General features: G+C 37.5%; 1 long non-coding RNA gene across 1 annotated transcript; it reads left to right on the forward strand.

The window, feature by feature from the left end:
- The first annotated feature begins 1,401 nt into the window (after positions 1-1,401).
- LOC122322501 lies at positions 1,402-2,164 on the forward strand. The gene is made up of 3 exons (XR_006246655.1): positions 1,402-1,448; positions 1,502-2,020; positions 2,096-2,164. It is a non-coding gene; the product is annotated as an uncharacterized LOC122322501 (long non-coding RNA).
- Positions 2,165-8,718: the final 6,554 nt, after the last annotated feature.

The following is an 8,718-nucleotide window of genomic DNA, read 5'->3' on the forward strand; positions in this document are numbered from 1 at the left end:
TATTTTCGGTCCATTGGAGCTCAATTTTACAAGTTACAAGAATCCCACCCGACGAGAACTGGCTTAATTTGTATAAATTAAATTTACTTGCATCTATTATTTACGTAGCCTCTTAAGCACCTGTCATCACTAACACCCGTGCAGCACACGCGAATGTGCAAAACTGCAGCGTTAATGGAAAAAAAAATGCCACCGACAAAGTGTGTCTGAAAAGCTGTTGTGGTGGTCTGCATCCACACCAACACCTCTTATAGACTGGAGCCCAACCCTGCACAGACACATGAAAAAATAAAAACACCTTCAGGGTTTTGCTTTTGTGCTGTCCCTCGACGCAGTTGGCGCTGTTGCTGTTGCTGTTGCTGGCCCGTTGTTATCTGCGCACAGGGACAAAGAAAGGCAGTTGGTTTGAGTGTGACAGTAGCATATTTTGTTTTAGTGGCAGTTTATTTAAACAGCAAAACAAAAAATAGCGGTTGAGTAGCCAAAGGCAACAACAAGCGGCCACTTGAGCGGACGTTTCACCTTCGCTTAAATGTATGCTATGGAAAATGTGCAGATGGAAAACTTAAAGAGTTTACGCTGGGATTTCAATCCAAGTTGAAGATTAGGGGGAAGCTGGCAGACACACGCGCCAAAAGCAAATCACAGTTGGCCATTAAAATGGAGCATGCAACCTCAACGCACAAACAACAACTACAACAACAGCAAGACGACAGCGAGCTGATAAAGCAGCCAGCGTTCAAATGCAATATTCCTTGGCATTGAGCACGCGTCATGAAAGTTGCCTGCAAGCGTGCAGATAATTGCATATAGACGCAATTCTAGTCTCCGCCTCCGCATTGCCACGCCCAATCCCCCGTGAGCCTTGAGCGATGCCCACTTGCTGCTCCGCACTTAATCAAATTGACGCTTCGCAAATGTCACTGAACCTTGAAAGTGAGAGGAGCTACGATAGAAAAAAAAAGTAAATAAAAGGGGAGAAAGTGTATTATTTGCCTCACAGTTTTGCACAGTGGCGGCATTAAGTTCAAGAACAACTCAGCCAAATGAACTTGACGATGGACAGGACATTCGCCTGAACACACACCCGCAAACACACAAGCGCACACACACACACACACACACGCACACACAGACTCAAGCGACTCAGAATGCCCCAGGCGGGTGTGCCAGACTGGGAGTTACTATGGATCAAACATTTGGTGGTATATACAAATAACAGTCATTTTATGCCCCGCTTTTACTTACACTTTCACTTTTTCACTCTCCCCGCGCTTCTGGCTTTAATTTGCGTATTTTTTCTTATTATACCTTTTTGTCTTTTCCATCCAACTAACTTTTGTTTTACTGTCTGCCATGAAATTAGAATACGTTTATGTATATTTATATATATTACTTAATATCTTTATTATTTCGATGATAATGTTCGTCGAGGACTAGTAGATAAAGTAAGTTAGTAAATGGGCTATAACACTAATAAATTATTCTTGAACATTTCCAGAAGCCCATTCGCGTCTCACAACTCTCCAACCTCATTTTTCGAGCATTATGGCATGGGACATGGACAACAAAGGCAATATCACGTACCTAACACTGTGCACAGGAAAATTAGCTGGAGCTAGCTGTGATGTGAGTGCAATTGGATTGGAATTGAAACTACACACTGCGTTCTGTGCCAGTTGACCACTACATCCGTTTAGAGTGAAATACTTGAAAAGGAGTGTCACTCTGAGTTTAGCAGTTGAAACATTCATTTCCTGCTGTCCAGACCATGAAGTAATTTGTTTAATTCCATTATTTTGTCACGGCTACGTGCACAGCATTCAAAATACCAGTGAGCAGCTCAATGCTGATGATAATGATGATGATGATCAACAGCAGCAGCACGGCATGTGGATTAGGCGAGGGGGGTGTGCATGGGCATGTAGTGAAGAATTTGTGCCAATTAGAGGCGCCTTGTCGACACCATGGGGCGTCTTGTCAACGCCAGACAAAACAACATCGCGCCGCATCAAGCTGCGTAAATCAAAATGTTTTGTTTTGTTTTCTTGCTCATTTTTTATTTCTGTTCTGTTTTTCCTTCCATTTTATTCAGTTGTGGCGCTTTTTGTCCCCTGACAGTGATATTTATGCAAAAGAAGCGGATTATTATATATATTCATTTATATGCATTTGTCTAATGAATTTTTAATGTACTTTAACCTTGCACTTTGCAGTGCGCTGCATTTGGCTACTTCGCAGTGGGGGTCAGATGTTGTGGACAATGTTGGGTGCGCCTTGGGCCAGTATAACAATTTGTTACCAGCTGAGACGTCTCACAATGTTTTCTAATAAAAACAAACGAATACGCAACGTTGTGTCAGGGTTATGTAACCAGTTTTGTCAGTCAATTGATTAGCCTGACCTTTCATTTGTTCAATAGGGGCGGCAATTTGCATTTTTAAATCTTTCAAACTCTACAAAGAAACACCTGCCCCAGTTTTGTTATGGTCTTTCTTATATCATTTATACTCTCTTCATTGTTATGCAAGTTTCATAGCTTTCTCAATTTTTCACTTTTTCAAAGTTTTTTGTTTATCTGGCTTCAAACGTGCTGACAGTTTTTCTCCTTCATCCTACAGCAATTTTGTTTATCAAGCTTAAGCTTTAATCCCTTTGGTATAAAGATCGAAATCATTTAGAAAGAGGAAAAACATGTTGTTGAAATTAACAGAAAAAAACAATTTATGCATGAATCCAATTAATTTCTGTTAAGTTTGATAAATACTCACACATTTATCAAATGCTCAAATCAGCATTTCAAATTTCGCATATTGAGTGAAGACAAACGATTATTTAGCTTCCTAGAATACTTCAAATGCTGTTTTTAATAGCAATGCAAACTGAAGCTTATTCTCTCTGTCAATTTAAGTCTTATTGTTTGACCTGCTTAGCTTATGAAGCAATTAAAAATTTCCAGGAATTTCTAAATCGCTGTCCGTTGACCTACCTGCAAAAATTGTGTTAAGGGAACAAAATTGTTATAATGTTCAGCTTGAGCTGAAAATGATGTTCCCCCAGACAGCCACATGTAAAAGCAGAGTGCAGCGCAATGTAAATTGGTGCGCTGCTCGGGAAAATGAGGCAAACAGGTACATGGAAACTATATAGAAATTTGTACAGCCCGACTCTAACTCGTGCTGTGAATAATAGTTGTATGGCTAACATGCCACGCTTCTCGGCACATTTCCGCCATTTTGAGGGTATGTGTGTGTCTGTGTATGTGTGTGTCTTAACTATGAAAAATAACTGGCAGAGTTGCAAGCGTCTACTGCATTTTTATCAGTTTATTACTTTTCACTTCTTTCGCTGGCGGTACACGCTGTCTTCGCCCTATCGATTTTCCCACTTAAAACGCCGCCATTTTTAATGGCTTTCATTACTTGCGCTTGTCCTGTACTGACTTCTCATTTGGCCCTTTCCTGCAGCTGCTTGAGTTGATTAACAGGCGAGACGATACTCTTTGGGTCGCAACTCCATCATGCCAACACGTCAACTTGAATTTATCATGAATTTAATTATGAGTGCTCTGTGCGCACTGTGCATAATTTTTATTAATTATAAAATACGTGTAAAAGTATTTTTAGCTTAGACTGTGACAAGATGTGAACCCGGCTGCTTGCTCCCCAAAAGGCTAACAGGTGTTGGCCGATTAATACAGCTGCTTTTGCCAAAGCAAACAAAGGACAGCGTACAAGTGTCATGCGCTTATAAAAGCCAAGCTTAAATTAAAGATCGAGACTTTTTTATGAATGTAAATAAACATATTTACTGTGCTATCATTTGGTGAATCCCTTAAGAATCCTTCCTTTCCATTTAATCTTCTCTATTTACCGCGTAAGCATATTCGATTAATAATAAACGATCATCTGCCATTCACGAAAGCTAAACAGAATGCATTACGCATACGACACGTGTAACAATAAAACCGCTGCTGTTGCCATTAAACGTGAAGTAGACCACAACACACACGTATTAATTTTCCGGCAACAGTCTGGCACGCACTAGATGACTGAAATCTGACTGGCTGGCTGCCTGGCTGGCTGGCTGGCTGCCTGGCTGCCTGGCTGGTTGGCTGGTTGGCTGGCTGCTTGGCTGGTTGGCCAGGTGGAGCAAAAGGCATTCATCATTAAATATTTACACTTTCATAAATGTGTGAGTGCATTCAGGTTGTTAAATATTTTACGCTGATTCTGACTTTGTAGACACTCAAAGAGACAAAGCGCACAAACAGCAAGCGAGCTATGGTGTTCGAAGGTCCCAAAAATCTACCAAAAAAAAAAAGAAGGAAAATATGAATATGTTTTTTTATTTGAAACAAGCAGCGTAAAAATCCATGCAAGCGTGAAAATCGCAGTAAATGCTTGCAACGCACTCGGAACATGTTTTCTTTTTACTTCACAGTTGCTCGCCTTTATTTTGACATTCTTTATTTATTATTATTTCGGATTTTGTGTCTGAAATACGATGAAAAAGTCAACACAAAAAGCCCTAAGAAACTCATAATTATTGTGGTCCAAGCGGGCATAAAATAATTCAATTGGACGTGGGTTTTTTGCTGTTTTCTTTACAACTTGACCTTCTTGTATTTTATCCTACTTAATGAAAGCAGTGAATTTATTAAGCCAGCAGTGTCAACAGAATGCCACTCGGCTTATGCATTTCAATTATTGGGAAATGTACAATTATACAAAGCATAATGAATATTTAATATTTTGTCACTTCATTGGTACACTTTAAAATCGAACCAGTTGCAAGCTTGAATATTAACTGAGTCCTATTCAAATTAATGCAATCTCAATCATTTTTAATATAGCCACATAAATAAAACATTTACATTGAGTATAAAAAGGTCAAGAATTTGGTTAATATTATCATAATTTAACTATTTACAGCTTACAAATTATTATTCTGGCAGATCAGTATGCAATAATTAATAAGTATCAGTATGAAATATATTTTAAGTAAATGTTTTATTTAATGAAAAATAATTTCATTTTAACTGCTAAATATTTAACTATGTTAATTACTTCAATCGACAAATAATCTGGGATTAATTCAAGTGTCATATGCGCTATATTCACAACATTTTAAATTGTCATAAATATTTATTTAATAAAATTATTCTGTAGTGCTCACACAGGACTACTCATCTCTTGAGTTAAATTGAATATCCTCTCATATCTCTACTTCGTCGTGCTTATGAACTGATAGAATATATAAATACTCTGATTAAGTACATTTACTTTTAATATTACAATACCTAAATGGCAACTGATTATAATGTTTATTTAAGCCATGTATGTTGCATAAGTAAGCATTATTCACTGACTTTTGACTTATTCTGGGTTTTCCCGAGCAACAATGCAGGTATTTTCGTTTAATAAAATTTATGAAATTCATTACTAATGGGAGTTAAAATATTTAGCTGACTGCATAATAATTAATGGACATTCGGCCCCGTAAATGCTGTAGTCATTAAACGCATTATAAGTTTCAATTGCTTGATTATAAATTTACAAAACGCAGCCGGCCATATATCAGTTTATCATTTATAATGTGGCCATTGTAATTCATTAAACATTCGCAATTACAGTCATAGGCAATGAGGAAAAATAAAATATAATTAAACAACATTTTCGATAAATTTCGAAGACCATAAAATCCAACCGAGAACCGCAATTACCGAAAGTTAAAATAAACATAGCTGCATACAACGTGCAACAATTTACAGCCTATTTACATATATGTTAAGATATACGTGTTGTCACATATGCTAATTAAAATATACACGCCGCAGAATACAAGAAGAGTCGCCATTGTGGCGCAGGATGTGTCAAATGTGGCGTATACGTAATATATAATTAAACGCTCATTGTGGCCGGAACCTTACCAAGACAAACGCACCCACCCACTCACACACACACACACACACACACACACACATACATGCACAGAAGTACATGCTCGCGGCGATAGTGAAGTAGCAACAACTATTGTGTGTATGTCTGAGCCTTTCTCCTTTTTCGTGTTATTCTTTCATTGAATTGTATTATTCGATGGGAAGAGCACTGCTTGGGGGTGCGGTGCGCTCGTGCGTCCGCCTAATTGAATGTAAGCAAACCAATATAAAATAGCGCTAAAAGGCAACATTAAGCAGCGGGACGAACGTTTGCAAAATTACCGCAGCACATTGCCTACACAGACAGTTCCACCCACAGTCTTGACAGTCTTCTCGGTTCCAGCGATGTCATTCTGCAAGACGCTGTCGCTGCGAAATTGCGCAATAAACTTGCATTGTCTTTATTTTTAGTTTATTTCCATCCCTCGACATATAATATTAACGCCCGCACACACATAAATATATCTATATGGAAAATAAAGTTAAAATTGCACGGCTACTCGGAATCCCGGAGTCTGCTCTATAATCAAATCAAAAGACTTGCTTGAAGTTTTCAAATCTTTACGTGAACCTTGCCATATTTATCAGCTTACGGCAAAACAGCAAGTTAGTTGAAAGGATATTGTATTTCATTTGGGCTGTGGTCAGGTATCTGACAAATCGAAAAGTTATTTCAAGACTCAAAAATATATTTAGATATACTGTTAAATGTGGTTATTATACAAAGGTACATATATGAGTCTACCTATATTACAAATTAAAAAAAATAATTATTTTGACAGAATTCTATTATTTTTTCTAAGAATTTTACAGATTCACTGCTGGGAAATATTTATTGCTGTTTATTTAACTTTTTAAGAAGGAACCAACTTAATCAGTTGGTTTTAATTGAAGAGTCAAATATTACTACACAAATAGTCAAATTAACCAAATTATTTTTATCAATTTGTTATCACAATACACAGAAATATTTCAATCACAATTTTATGAATCTATATTATGCACAATTAAAAAAAAAAATACAATAAATTTTAATATCACAACCAAAGCACTTGGAACTGTCATTTATTTTTTATCTACTAAAAGCAACTTCCGTTAATGGACTATTAACAATGCTGCAATCAGAATTTTAGTTAATTACCAAAAAATAAACTCCTTTTTTTTACAACTTCTTTGAGAGCAATATGTTGACTTTCAAAAATCTTTCAAATTCAGAATATGTTTGCCACAAAATTCATGATTAATTTATAATTGAATTTCAAATACAAACTTACTCAGTGAGAAGTTAGCGCCAAATACAAAACGCCAGAAATATATTAAAATTTCACTCATGCAACTGCGTGACAGTTCATTAATTCTTAATAATTTGCGGATCGTAGTGTTAATAATGCATTTTTAACGGCACTTAAAACTTTATGTTTTGTTTTTATTATTATTTTTAAATGGCTTTTGGTTTTGGGAAATTGAGAATAAATCGTGGAGCGAAGAGAGTTTCTCTCACTGACGTCGATAATATGCAAATGACACAACAAGTCGGCAGCGACCGATTTTAAACTTCAAAACTGAACGCAGCAGCAAGTGCAACGCGACGAACAGAACCGAACAGACACGAACGACCAACACGAATGAGAACTGGCCCAGGAGACGGACACGGACACTGGCAATCGGCAATCGGCAACTGGCAAGTGGCAAGTGGCAAGTGGACGTCAATTTGGCCCTGCCGCTGCGTCTGCTGCGTGCTGCGTTCGTTGCGAAACTGTTTTGCTTTTCTTCTTATTTTTTTTGTACATAGCTCGGAACGTTTCAATTGCCTCGCAACTAACTTCCTGCGCACAAGTTCGAGTTGCACGTGCGGCTGACAGCCCTGTTGCTAGCTTGGTTTGGGTGCCTGCGGGGTGGTAAACACAACATGCGTGCGGCTAACATGGCAACGCTACGGTTGCTGTGGTTGGGGCACGGCTAAAATGACGTAAGTTACTTCTTTAGCGGCGCCACTTGTTGGCATGTTGTTGTTGTTGCTGTCGTTGCTGCAGTGAAAGTGTTGCAAAGTTTGTATGCAGTAAGTTGGGCCAACAAAAAAAGTTTGACAATTACATGAATTTGGGTCAACTTTTCATTTAATTATTTCAACAGCAACAAAACAGCATTGCTTTAAAGAGATTGTCGGTCGAAAATTAAATCGGTGCCTTTATTTATAATATTTCTAAATAAAATCATGTGTTTTAATTACTTTGATAATAAAAATTGTTTTAAAACAGAATAATTTTAGGACCAAGTAATAAATCCAGATGTTACAATTTAATTAGAGCTACGGTTTTAAATGTAATTTAAACTTTAAAGTTTTAGTTTCGCAGCAGCCACTCCGAATGTTCCAGTTCGAGGTAGAGTATATCGTAGAACTATTTTGTACTTGTTATTAAAGCTCCTCCGCTTCATAACTCAATTTATTATCTCCAATACAATATATCCACATTACAGCAAAAAGCTTTTTCCAACCATAATTCAATAAATAATTTATATGTGACGCTTCCAAAATGCGAACGACTCCATCAAATCGAACGATGTCAAACACAACACAACAGTCGAACATGCATGTCCTTTCATACAAGTTGCCTCAGCTATGCAGCATGTTCGAAGTCGGAAATGCGTTTTATGGTTGGCCGCAGCAGTTTTGCCGGCTTTCACGTGAGCAGTGTGACCAACTCACGACCAATCGCAATTTACAGTTAGGTAACCAAACAAAATCTGTTTCAATTAAACAATTCCGTAGATACCGA

Source organism: Drosophila grimshawi, unplaced genomic scaffold (genome assembly GCF_018153295.1).
Source record: "Drosophila grimshawi isolate 15287-2541.00 unplaced genomic scaffold, ASM1815329v1 contig_311, whole genome shotgun sequence".
NCBI lineage: Eukaryota > Metazoa > Arthropoda > Insecta > Diptera > Drosophilidae > Drosophila > Drosophila grimshawi.